At 40.1% G+C, this 13,243-nt stretch overlaps 1 protein-coding gene and 1 pseudogene across 3 annotated transcripts in view; one reads left to right on the top strand and one right to left on the bottom strand.

Annotated features, from left to right (window-relative positions):
* Positions 1-13,243, top strand: part of GRM8 (glutamate metabotropic receptor 8) — a 766,011-nt gene that overhangs the window by 86,874 nt on the left and 665,894 nt on the right. The gene's annotated exons all lie outside the window — the stretch shown is intronic.
* Positions 12,362-13,138, bottom strand: LOC137228637 (chromobox protein homolog 3 pseudogene; annotated as a pseudogene).

Genomic DNA, 13,243 nt, shown 5'->3' with positions numbered 1-13,243 from the left:
AATGCAGATTCCGATGTGGTGGGTTTGGGGTGGAGCCTGAGACTGCATCTCCAATGAATTTCCAGGTGATGCTGGTTCACGGACCATACTTAAGAGTATCAAGTGGAAGGGCTACATTCATGTGTTGAACACTTGAGTTCAAAGATGGGTAAGAGTAGATACATTATATCTTAGAAAAACAGCTTTCTCTGCTCCTCTGCACCAGTTTTCATTCACTTACTTTTTAAAGCTACATTTGGAGCACCAATAATATACAAAGCTCTGACATTCTTTCTCTGAGTAAATAACATAAAAATATATGGTAAAGACCTGACATGTAAGTGTGTAAGGGTTCAGATAAACGGAGAAAACAGTAAAATTGGATTCCATGAGCTAATTCGGAGACGCTTCTACAAAGAGGTGTTTTGAGCCCAGTTTGAAAGATATGGCAATTGAAGACTGGAGGATATTGGAAATATGCTGTCAGTGTACTTGTAAGGGGCGGAGGGTGGACTTAACCCCTAGGTTAAGAAAAGTGGGGAGGGGGACTTGTTTAAAGCTGAAAGCAAGAGAGAATTGCAGCTCATTTGTAGTTAACAGAAAAGTCACCAGCCAAGCTTGCATAGGGCCGTAGGAGAGAGCTTAACAATAAGTATTAGGAAACAAGATCTCTTTAAAATACACCCTCTGTTAGTGGGGCCTGTCAGAGGACCTTCATCCACAGCAGTAGGAAGGCAGCATCCTTACTCTCTGCACTTCTGCCGGGACACTTGAACTTCCAGCTTTGCCTGGTAAGGAGGGGAGGACCTTCAGACCTCTTGGGCAGCATCGATTAGCTCTCTCTGAGGTTTTCTGTGGGCTGCCCAAGTTTCATTCACTGGTCCATCTATTCATACATTCAATATTGTTGAATTGAGTGCTCAGTATACTTGAACCTCACATCAAGGTTGTGCTAAATGCATTGTGCTAATAGCAACAATAACAACTGCATACTAAGAAAGATTGCCTCTAACAGAGACAGATGCCTGCCGAAGGCCTTACATTCCAGGTAAACAATGGTGTTAGGTGATTACTTTCTGTTTGCCTTTCATTTCCACAAGCAAACTCATTTTTAAGCTGGAGACCCTTTCTTTGAGTTGAAGAGTAGCCAGGGTCTTCTTTAAGGCTATGGAAGTTTCTCTCAAGAGATGTGGAGATTGCAGAGGTTGGGTGGGGTAGAGAGTTACTGTACAATGGTGACTCCAAAATTATAACGGGATTGTTGAGTAACTGGAGGTGAAGAGGGGATATTTTTGAAAAGAGGGGCTTACTAGCCCTAGATATCTCCTGTTGGAACTGCTACTTCTCTTTGGTGAAATATCTGGGTAATTGAATTAAAATATTCAGTTCTAATCTTGTTGATGAAAAAATACAGATTTCAAGGAGACCATTTATCCTAATCATCATATCCCTTCAGCATTCTCAGCTAGGAAGAAACACTTGAACTTCCCAAAGCTGGAAGTTCTTGGGAAAAACTCCCCTCTCTTGACCTCTCAGCCTGTGGACGTCTCTGTCCCCCTGTCCTTCTCTGTCCCCCTGTCCTTCTCTACCCTGAGCCATGAGAACCCCACTTCTTTGTCTGAGGCTCACTTTGCACTGGAGAGAAGCTGCCTCTTCCAGCCATATCTTTGGGAATTGTGTTGTCTTCCAGGAATTCCCCTGCAGGAAACCATGCAGAGTCTGTGATAGAGTCTGTGAATGTTTCTCAAGGTGAGTTTATCTTACAGATACTGCTCTTTTAAAAGTAGGGTTACCAGGGAATTCCCTGGTGGTCTAGTGGTTAGGATTCTGGGCTTTCACGGCCACGGCCCAGGTTCAGTCCCTGGTTGGGGAACTGAGATCCCATAAGCCATGTGACATGGCCAAAAAAAAAAAAAAGGAAAGAAAAGAAAATTAACAAGGCACGTGTGGAATCTAAAATATGACACAAATGAAATTACGAAACAGAAACATACTCACAGACATAGAGAACAGAGTTGTGCCTGCTAAGGGGGAGGGTGGGGGTGCGGTGGGATGGATTGGCAGTTTGCGATTAGCCAATGCAAACCATTATATATATGTATAACTGAATCACTTTGCTATACAGCAGAAGCTAACACAAATTGTAAATCATCTATACTTCAATAAAATAAATTTTTAAAAAAGGAGGGCTGCCAGATAAAATACAGAACCCCCAGTTAAATTTGACTTTCTGATAAATAATGGACCATCTTTTAGTATAAGTATGTTACAATATGGGACAAAAGAGCAAAACCAAAAATTAATTAATGAATGAATGCCAGTCTGGCGACCTTGCTAGCAGGGCTTATTCTGTTTTCTTGACAGTTCACTATCTAATATCTTAGGCATCATTTGCTATGCTGTCGTTCCACTCTGCTACAAAGTGCTGAGTGGCCCACATTTATTTTCAAAACCAAAATGAATTAAATCTCATTTTGCTTTGAGAAATTAATAATGCCACTTGGGACAATTAGCAACCCTTTCTGTGTTGCAAAACCAGGGACAGGTCTCAGGAATCTATGGCAATATGAAAACTGGATTTCATGGAATTGGGTTGCCAAGCTTGGCAGAACAGCTTCTCTGGATTTAATGACCAAGCATGAATCTGTAACTGTAGTATTCAACCCTGAGGTACTTTAGTGCTATGTTTTTGCACAAGACATAAACAAGTGCCTTGAAAGACATAATTATATAGAGCTACACTGTTGGTTGCATACCAAGTGAAGAGAACAGGGTTGATAACACTGAGAAACTTTACTTGGAAATTTATTTACGGCTACGACATTGTGACCATATAAGTACATAAGAGGGAAACGTTTTTGATCATGGGTAGTTTGAGGTCACTGTTTTTGCAAGGAGACATATTTAAATTAGATTTAACAATAATTTCCATCAGGCTATTTACAGTTGAGAAAATTAATTAAAATGTCATCTGTTTAATTATTGTTTGTTATCCTTAATTAAAATGTTAACTGAGTACATTTGTATGTGCAGCATATTTAATATGTTGACTTTTTGATGAAGGCAATGACAATGTTATCGACCTTCTACAATCAGATGTTTAGTTGTTCACTTAAATATTTTGGAAGAGAAGAGATGAATATATTTAAGCAACATGGCAGCATAGATTGAAAGATCATTTTTCTGCCAGGGCTATAGATAGCAGATCTGTAGGAAATCAGCACTTGAATCAGCAGGAAGGAAATCTACCAGAAGTATGCATTTTGGTCTTGTATTTGCATGTGAGAAAAAGGGACAGAAATTAATCAGCTGTAAAATGTCCATTCAGAATGACATTTGTAAGTAAAGAAATTGATTATGAGGAGATGCACTTTAAATGTGTTTTTGCCTCACTAAGAGAACAGGCTAAGGGATAGTGAGGACCTTTATATTCTTTTATATTGATGTACACTTGACCTTTTCATTTGACCAACATTTGAGACAGTTGTTAAAAACAACATATAGACCTTTGCTGCAAAATTGGTTTGAATCTTCTTTTGACAATGGTTATGATTTCTCTTTTCATACAAACTTATGGTACCGACCTTTGTTCAGTAAATAAACATGCTGGTTGTGTTTTGCAAAGCGAAGAGATCTCGTATATCAGCATTAAAACAAAATGGTTCCTTTTCAAATAAGTTATGAAGTGTAATGCTTTCCAAAAACAGCATAAATTAGGCAATAGCATCTACTGTGCACCTTTCAGCAACTCAAGCAACTGGGGAATGAAGGGACAGATGATGGAACAGACATAATTCTCTGTCTTGACAGAGTTTCAAGTTTAATGATTGATTTCTTTTCCCCACCACCCAGAACTGTCTCTTTTTTTTTTCACAATTATAATCAAAGACTTTAATATTCCACTCTCAGTAATTGATAGTAGTAAGCAGAAAATCAACAAGGATACAGAACTGAACTCCACCAGCAACCAGCTGGATCTAATTGACGTTTATACAATACTTCACTCAAAAACAATATACACGTCACTCAAAAACAAAATACACATTCTTTCTTTTTGTTTTTATTCCTGTTGGGATTTTTTTTAACATCTTTATTGGAGTACAATTGCTTTACAATGGTGTGTTAGTTTCTGCTTTATAACAAAGTGAATCAGTTAGTTTTTTCTTGATAAACTCCAAGACGTTAATGCTTAGTAGAATGAGATGAGCTAGTGCTTCTTAGGAAGTAATAATCGTAAGGATAACAAATACATAGCGTTTATTCAGTGTCCACACTGTTCTAAGTGCATTGCTCATGGTATCTCATTTAACCCTCAAAATAACCTCCTAGGTAAATACTATTATTATTTTCATTTTACAGATGAGGGAACTGAGGCACGGTTTTCCCAAGGCTATACAGCTGTATATAAGCTTCATATAAATTGTGGGGCTGGTAGTTGAGACCACACATTCTGGACCCAGAGTCTGTCCTCTTATCCTCCCACTATCCTTATGGCGATTAAAAGGGGTTAGTGCGAGAAATGTCACAATATTTTGAGCAACCACATATTTAAACCTACTGCACTGAAGGAAGGAAAAAGTACTTGTGCTGACACTTCAGTTCTAAACCTAATGGTTTGTTTATTTATAGACTTTATTAATGATTATGAAAATAGTAAAGAATGATTAAGAGCAAGTCAGGGGAAGCAGAGGCTTGTAGAGTAAGTTTTCTGAGCAGAGTTTATATTTTTTTCATACATAATAAACCTTCTGCCCTTAATGGATATACAGTCAGTCATTTTGTGGAGCTATATGGCATTTGTTAAAATTTTAGCTCTGCCACTTACTAGCTGAATGATCCTGGACAAATTACTTAACTTCTAGAAGCTTTAACATCTTCTCTTACAGAAGGCAGATAATAATTCTGCCCTCACCGGATCATTGTGAAGATGAAAGACGAGGCACATAGCACAACGTTGGGCTCATCCTGGAGAACTACTAAATGTGGGCTATGGCGGCTTCAGATTAAATAAGCAAATCATTATGTTGAGAAATATCAGATTGGACCCTAGTTAATACCTATTAGGATGTTTCTGAAGACATTTAGGGAGAATATATGTAGATATGTTGTTTAACGGGTTAAAGAGAATCTGCTATCACAATTTCGATGCTATGCCTGTTACTAGTAGTTAATATTTAATAAAAATATAAACAGAACTTCTCCACCTGTTACACTTCTAGGGGATATCCACTGAGAACTGGTTCATTTAGCTGTTTTCATTCCCTTTCAAGAGGCTTATCTTATCAGAACTGTGGGAAAGAAACAAAATTAAAGGGGAAGATGCAAAACAGCAAACAGAGAATGGCTTCAAGAAGACAGGCTTGACCTTGAAGGCGGATTTGCGAGCGGGGAGGGGGGATGATTTGGGCTATTCCTTCCACTTCATTCCTGTCTGGGGCTTCCCAGAGTGGCTGGGCAATTAATTACTGGGTGGGTCTGTCTTGATGGAGTGGTAGGGAGGATGCTTGGGCACCTCTGTATTATAAATAGTGTCTTTCAAACTTAAAAAAAGTCTATGACTTACACTAAGAAATCCATTTTACATTTCTATCTAAAATGTTATGGATAAGCACCACAAGAATTTTTCTGTTTTAGTCATTGGTGTATCTGTCTAGAAAAGCACGTGGTGCATTGTAGGTGCTCAGTAAATAGCTGTTGAACTACTGTCTCTATCTATCTATCTACCTATCTATCATCTATCTATGAAAAAAGTTTCATGAAACATTTTTACCGTTACTATTTGCTTGTAATGCATTCTGAAATTTTCTATTCCATTCCTAAAAAGGAAAAAATTGCAGTCAAGACCTATTAGTTAATTTCAGTGCATTCACTGGGGAGAGAGCCTTAATAGGTCATTCTTTCCAGTGCTTTGGGTTATGATCTGCAATTTGAAAAACACTGCTTGTCACTGGGAGCAATTGGCTTTATGTGTAAATAGGCTTGTGTCACTGAGACTTATCTTTCTTGCTGTCATAGTGCCTTCATTTAGCTTGTGTGTTTCCCTAGTCCATGCACTAGCTTGCCGCGGGCTGGTAGAATAAGCCGAGTAGTATTGAGGATTCTGGCCCAGCTACTGGGAAGTTCTGAAAGTATTTGCTGCACTCTAATGGGTCTTGTTTTTGTAAAGCTCATAAAAACATAATTTTTAACTGTGGGTAGTGCTATTGCCTAGCCAGGGTCAACGCCTGACTTGAATGGTTTGGACGCCTCTCTCCATAAAGGCAGAAGATTGGAAGGAGTGACCCATTAAGTTTCCCTTCATAATGAGCAGACTTTTAGTCCCTGAAGATATTTAAGTGAAAATTAATTAGTGGGAGGATTTCGACACTTTTAAAGTCTTTTTATTTCTCATTTCTTTCTGAGTTATTTGTGCTTACGTTTTATACTTCCTGTAGTTATGAAGAAGGTGGGAGATGAGGTAAAGAAATTGAGGCAATCAAGCACTTTGATTGGAGTGAGAATTGCAAAGGGCTTTCCTTTCCTGAGAAAATATGTGGGAGTAAAAAGGATTATGGGGCTTCCCTGGTGGCGCAGTGGTTGAGAGTCCGCCTGCCGATGCAGGGGACACGGATTCGTGCCCCGGCCCGGGAAGCTCCCACATGCCGCAGAGCGGCTGGGCCCGTGAGCCATGGCCGCTGAGCCTGCGCGGCGGGAGCCTGTGCTCCGCAACGGGAGAGGCCACAACAGTGAGAGGCCCGCGTACCCCACCCCCACAAAAAAAAAAAAAGAGGATTATGTACCCAAATGTAACGTTCATTGTGAGGGAGCACTGGAGATCCTGTTTCTGTTCGTTATCTAAGCTCCACCCCTTTCTGGATGATGTAACTGGAAAAGCAATATTCTGGCTTAAGGTTTAAGTAAAACTGAGTGAACTACCTAGAAGAGCTAATCAAATATTAATTCCAGTATCCAGTCTTGGTCTGAGTGCCATAGCCTAGCTAGGGTAACAACCATCTCATGAGCAAAGACTTGGATCTGGACACCCCCCGCAATTGTGTGTGTGGGATGGGCACTGGGGAGGGGGCAACAGGGTTACAGAACGAGACTGACAGACTGAGGATTGTGTCCAGAGAGCTGATGAAGTCGTGGATGGTAGCAGCCTAGTACAGTAATTGGCATCTTGTAGGTGTAACAAGGTCAAATGAGCATGTGTTGATTGTCGTAGAAGCTCAGTGATGGCCAACATCAAAGCAGGTGATATTTGAAATTCCAAGGAGCAGACAAAATAATATTGGGCCAACGATTCCATGAGCGTACAGATAGTCACAAATTCTGAGGCAGGACTGCAAGAATAATTTAGGGTCCTGGTTCTAGAGGATCGTGGCATCATGAGACCAATTATAAAAGTATAAGACACAACTTGAATTATCAACATTGAATGGTGAGTGGGGACTTTGTTCCCAGTTCAAGGCACATACCTGGTTTTCAAAACTGGATCGCCAGGATGTGGTTTAATGACAGATAGTGGGAGTAACAGGAAATTGATTATGAGAACATTAGGCTAGTATCCCTCCTTGCCAAATCAAGATCAGTCCTTGAACATGTCTACACTACCAAACGTAAGGTAGAGAGCTAGTGGGAAGCAGCCGCATAGCACAGGGAGATCAGCTCGGTGCTGTGTGACCACCTAGAGGGGTGGGATAGGGAGGGTGGGAGGGAGGGAGACGCAAGATGGAAGAGATATGGGAACATATCTATATGTATAACTGATTCACTTTGTTATAAAGCAGAAACTAACGTACCATTGTAAAGCAATTATACTCCAATAAAGATGTAAAACAAAACAAAAAAACCCGTCCTTGGTGCCCTGTATATACTCAATAAATATATTATTATATAACTCAGAAAAAAAAAAAAGATCAGTCCTTGAGAGACAAAGTTGGAGGCGTGTCTAAAGCTGGATGGAATTCAGGGGTCTCAGGTTGTCAGAAAAGGAAGGTGGAGAGATGGAAACCAGGCAGGGTCTGGCACTTGAGCCAAGGGAATTTTAATACAGTAACAATGCCAGAATAAGAAAGGCAGGCCACTTGGATGTCTGAATAATCATCAGAGAATCACAGAGACTGACAGTCACAGGGTATATGAAATATCTTTTAAAACAGTTGCATTGTAGTACAGAAGTATCACTTTTGCCTTTTAGAGACAAATGGGACAAATTGAGCAAATAGAGCAGTGATTCTTAGCTAGGGGTGATTTGCTCTCCCACAGATAGTTTTTGGTTGTTACAACTTGGGGAAAGGGTTTGCTATTGGCATCTAGTGAGTAGAGGCCAGGGATGCTGCTAAACCTACCATGCACAGGACAGCCCTTCACAGCAAAGAATTATCTGGTCCAAAATGTCATTAGTGCAGACTGAGGAAACTGGAAATAGAGTAAGATTACTACTATACTGTCTTGATTGAATATTGAATTTGTATGAGCAATGAAATGTATTTCGGTGTGCAGATAAATTAGTTCTCCCTTTGTTGTTGGCAAACTGTGACTCTACCAGAGAGGAAGTATGTATAAAGGAAGTATACTAGGAGTATTTTGCCCTCAAGATTCAAGCAGAGTGGGGGCAGCCTAGAGAGCATCTGGACGTTTCTCTGTGGACCTGGGAGGGAACCTGCTCTAACAGCGCGAGTGGCCAGCTGTCCCAGTTGTGGGCTGGCGTCTGTGGGATCTTGTGTAGTGTGTTTATAAAGGTCACTTGACTTTGCCAGCCACTTTAAGGTCTGCCCTCTTTCTTACTTCTGATGGAAAGAGCCTAAAGTTAAGGACTTGTGTCTTTTTTTCCATGAACTTCTGCCCAGGGCCTCAGTCTTGATCTACTCTGACACAGGCTTTCCATGAGCTACAGAGATTCAGTGTGTAGATGAGGCAAGATAATGGTGTTGAAGCACTTGCAGTGGGGAGCGCTGAGGAGGGGTTGATAATTATCTCAAGACGGTCTGGTACGTTTAAAACAAGCAACGGATTCCAAAGCTGAAACTTAAATTCATTGTTCTGCAGTGAGTAAATATTGCTTGAAGAATATATGCCAGGATTATTTCTCAACCAGTAAGTCTATTTAGACTTGATTATCAGGCAGTTTGCTCATACTATGTCCTTTCTGATATTCAAGATGGTACCATGTTGATGTGACTATTGTGAGTTACAGTGAATGGTAGAGTTTGCCTCAAGGCCTGATGTACTCAGGTTACACTTTGTAATCTTTCTCGTGGGGAAGGAGGAAAATGAGCCCCTCAGTAGGTCTGTGAGACAGACTAGGCATCCAAACTGCAGTGTCCAGTCCATGGGAGAGGTTTCTAGATAACGCACCATCAAGTTATTTTCCCATTGTCCACCAAATCTGGGCTGATGGGCTGGAAGTCAGCACAGCAAAGTTGTTAAGAGTTTATGGAGCTTGAAGTCAGAGAAACCTAGATTGTGGGGTCCCAGCTCTGCCACTTAAGATCTCTAAGACCTTGGGCAGGTTGCTTAACATCTCTGTGCCTCAGTTTCCTTATCTGTGAAATGGGAAAAGTTGTTGTGAGGATTAAATAATACACGTGGCTCATTTGACAAAGTGCCTATGTCAGTAAGGACAAAATAAATGTTGTTTTTGTTATCAACATATATGTTGATATATGTAACAACATATATGTTACTGCTACTTGCACTGAACCGTCCATATTCTCCATTCCGATTTTCTCATTGTTAGAGAGAGTGAACTGAGAGTTGGGTTTCAGGTAGGTAGGGCTTTTGGACCCTCTGCAATGCTTTCCCCACTAAAGACAGATGTTTTGTCTTTTTTCCTTTGGGTTTCTCCTTCAAATTGCCTTGGTTGCGTGTGGATGTGTGTGATACAAATAAAATTTAAGAATCTGTAGTGAGGTAGTTCAAATTCCAAGAGACAAAGACTTTATTCACCCAAACATTAGTTATTATGAAATGGAAATGTTGTGACTTCTATCAGAATTGTACTTAAACATTAAGTCACTCAAATCCTGGCCCTGGGAACAGTCAGATGATTGGGGATCTTCAGTATGTTTATAAGAACAAAAAGTCATGAAAAATATCTGCCAGTCTGGGCCCCATCCTGAAAGGCTGGAGCAGAGGTTTCCAACCTTGGGCGCATGTCAGGACCACCTGGAGGGCTTGTGAAAACACAGGTTTCAGGCTCCCTGCAGGGAACATAAAGGTTCTGCAGGTTGCTTACTTATTTGATGCTCTACCAGATCCAGTGAGTAGGAAAAGCAGTGGACCCTCTGCCCCCACTGCTTCTGCATCGGGCGGTTCAACCAACCACAGTTCAATTCATTTGGTTGAATCCGCAGATGCAGAACCCAGGAATATGGAGGGCTGACTGTACTGTGCCATTTATATAAGGGACTTGAGCACCCACGGATTTTGGTATCCACAGAGGTCCTGGAACAAATTCCCCACGGATACTGAGGGATGACTCTGGGTATATGGGGCTCATTGTATTAAAAACAAACAAACAAATAAAAAACAAAGAGAAAAATGTATCAAAAGGAGAATGGATGTGAGGTTGGGGGTGTGGGGTGGAATTAGATTACATGGTTTATTTGTTTGGAAAAGGTAAATCGAAGAAGAGCTTTGCAGTTGTGGACTGAGGGTATCACAAAGGTTCAAAGTAAGGGTGGTGGTACCTCTTCTGTGCTACTTGTTTCTGGCACACTTCGTGGAGAGGAGACTGGAGGTGCTGCTTAGACTTCTGACTGAGATTGGCCACCAGTTGGAGCAAGAAAAAGAGGAAATATGAAAATCTGAGTTGTACCAAATAGGTTGCTGTAATCTTGTCAAGTTGTTAAAAATTAGGATCTCCTTTTTGAAAAAGAAATGAGCTTGAGCAATTAGTGCAAACTCTAATCTGTAACTTGCCTATGGGCTTACAATCTGGCAAAAATATTTTCATTTCTTTCCTTTTTAGCAAAGAAGTGTAAACAGGGAATCTTTCCACTAGGCAGAAATCAGCTATTTAAGTTTTTACCCAGAAAGGTTGTTTCATTTTGAATCACAAAAAGAAACTCACCTGTGTTCAAGACCTACAATTCTATTAGTATCTTTTTTTTGAATATAAAACTATTTATTGACCACTGTTCACCACTATTTACCATAAAGTAAACAATATACAGTTGAATAACATTCTGATTACTACGAAGTTATGGTTTTTCCTGGCTTCTGCTGAACCAGTAACCCAAAATACGGAGAAGATTGAGCCTACGTGTAAGGAATGGGTTGGGGTAAAGTTTGAAAAAACATGCAGGTCAAGTTTAGATTAGAAAAGTTTGTTTACTCATTTATTCCTGCAGATCCTAAATTGCCAACGTCTCTAACCATCTGATTAGGTTTCCATTAACAAGTCTGAGACATTCCATGTATCGCAGTCTTTCAGTAAATACAGCACAGGGATTTCAACTTCTTATAAAGGAATGGTTTGCCAAAAGGAAGCTTTAAATGTCCATTTAACTAAGTCTTGCTTGGCTAATTAAAACATACCAGAATTTTTCTCGTTTTTTCATTTGGGTGTCATTTGTTGACAGTGATAACATTTTCCTTTCAGGGGTTTTGCATATAAAACTGCATTCATATGACGGTAGATATGGATGCAAATTCTGATAGGGCTGCTTTAAAAAATTATCTAATTTGGGGCTTCCCTGGTGGCGCAGTGGTTGAGAGTCCGCCTGCCGATGCAGGAGACACGGGTTCGTGCCCTGGTCTGGGAAGATCCCACATGCCGCAGAGCGGCTGGGCCCGTGAGCCATGGCCGCTGAGCCTGCGCGTCCGGAGCCTGTGCTCCACAACGGGAGAGGCCACAACAGTGAGAGGCCCACGTACCGGAAAAAAAAAAAAAAATCCAATTTAAATTACTTACATTAATTTGCCTAATTAATTACAAAATTATTTAATTTGAAAGGTTAAGACTTAAATTTTCAATTTAAGTTGAACGTGATTTCTTATATTGCTTCAAATGATAGAATCCCAGAAACATGGGTTTATCCATGGCTGTGAAAGGCTGTTTTTGTTTTGGTAAATGTATTTAAACAATAACCAAAAATCCCCCAAACCATTTACATATGTATTTTATGTATACACATACAAAAAAACCCAGAAAGGTCCTTAGACATATATGAGTTAAATGCAAATTCTGAATTCTGATTGAGTAATGACTATGGAGATTTTCCCCAACATTTAGAAAAGCTGTTCTCTAATGCAGAGGAAATAATATACCGTGTTATCAAATGTTCTTTTCTGCTAAAGGAAGCAACTACAGAAAGCTTTTATTTGTTCAAAGTAACCAGTGGTACAGATGCAAAAAAAAAAACAAAGCCCCCCCCAAAGACCCCAAAACCCAACAACTTCCCCAATACTACTTCAAAACGAACGTATCAAATTTGATTTTCATTAGAATGTAGTTATTTCTTCACACTAATAAATCAAAAAACCAAGACCCAGATTTTATATATATATAAATGTATATAAAAAGCAATGCAGACTATTATTGAGCTTCATCTTCTGGACAAGAATGCCAATAGTCTCTTTTCATAAAAAGCAATTACAATTTGAGGACACTTCATATTTGCCTCCTTTGCCATCACCAAGTCCGCCTCATCTGAATCTTTCCATTTCCTGAGAAACATGAATTCTCCGCTGCTGTCTGTGGCACCAGTTATCGCTCTGGGTCGAGACCTCTGGCTAAACCTCGTAGTTTATCAGCAGCATCTCTTTTCTTCTTTGATTTGCTATCATCAGATTCACTGTCAGGTAAAGATTTTCTTTTTGTTCCATCTTTTTCTTTACCAGCGTTTTGAGAATTAAGAAATGCTTCAGTCAACTCTGGACAATCTCAATTTTCTTTGGGTTCCCAAGTATTGTCTGCATCTGTAAATCCCTTCCACTTCAGGAAACACTCCACCTTCCCATTCACTACACGTCAGTCCAGTACTTTTTCTACCACAAATTCTTCAGGTTCTGCCTCTTCGACTTTTTTACTCTTTGCATTCTGTTTCTTTCCCGTTTTTTGCAATGTAGTTTTATTGGAGGCCATTTTTTATTGCAGACTTGAAGAGCTGTTATTCACTGCCTCTGAGCTGCTCTGGGTCCCAGGTCTGTGGTGTCCCAGGCCCTGCGCGCCTCCAGCCACATCAAGGTGGACGGGGCTGGGCTAGTATTTTTTTTTTTAATAACAAAGCAAATTAAATTTTTGGAATGGTACCCAGATGAACCCCATGATGGTGAA

This window comes from Pseudorca crassidens, chromosome 8, assembly GCF_039906515.1.
Source record: "Pseudorca crassidens isolate mPseCra1 chromosome 8, mPseCra1.hap1, whole genome shotgun sequence".
Lineage (NCBI taxonomy): Eukaryota > Metazoa > Chordata > Mammalia > Artiodactyla > Delphinidae > Pseudorca > Pseudorca crassidens.
Note: the sequence above shows the minus strand (reverse complement) of the source record. Positions and strands in the feature narration are given on the sequence as shown.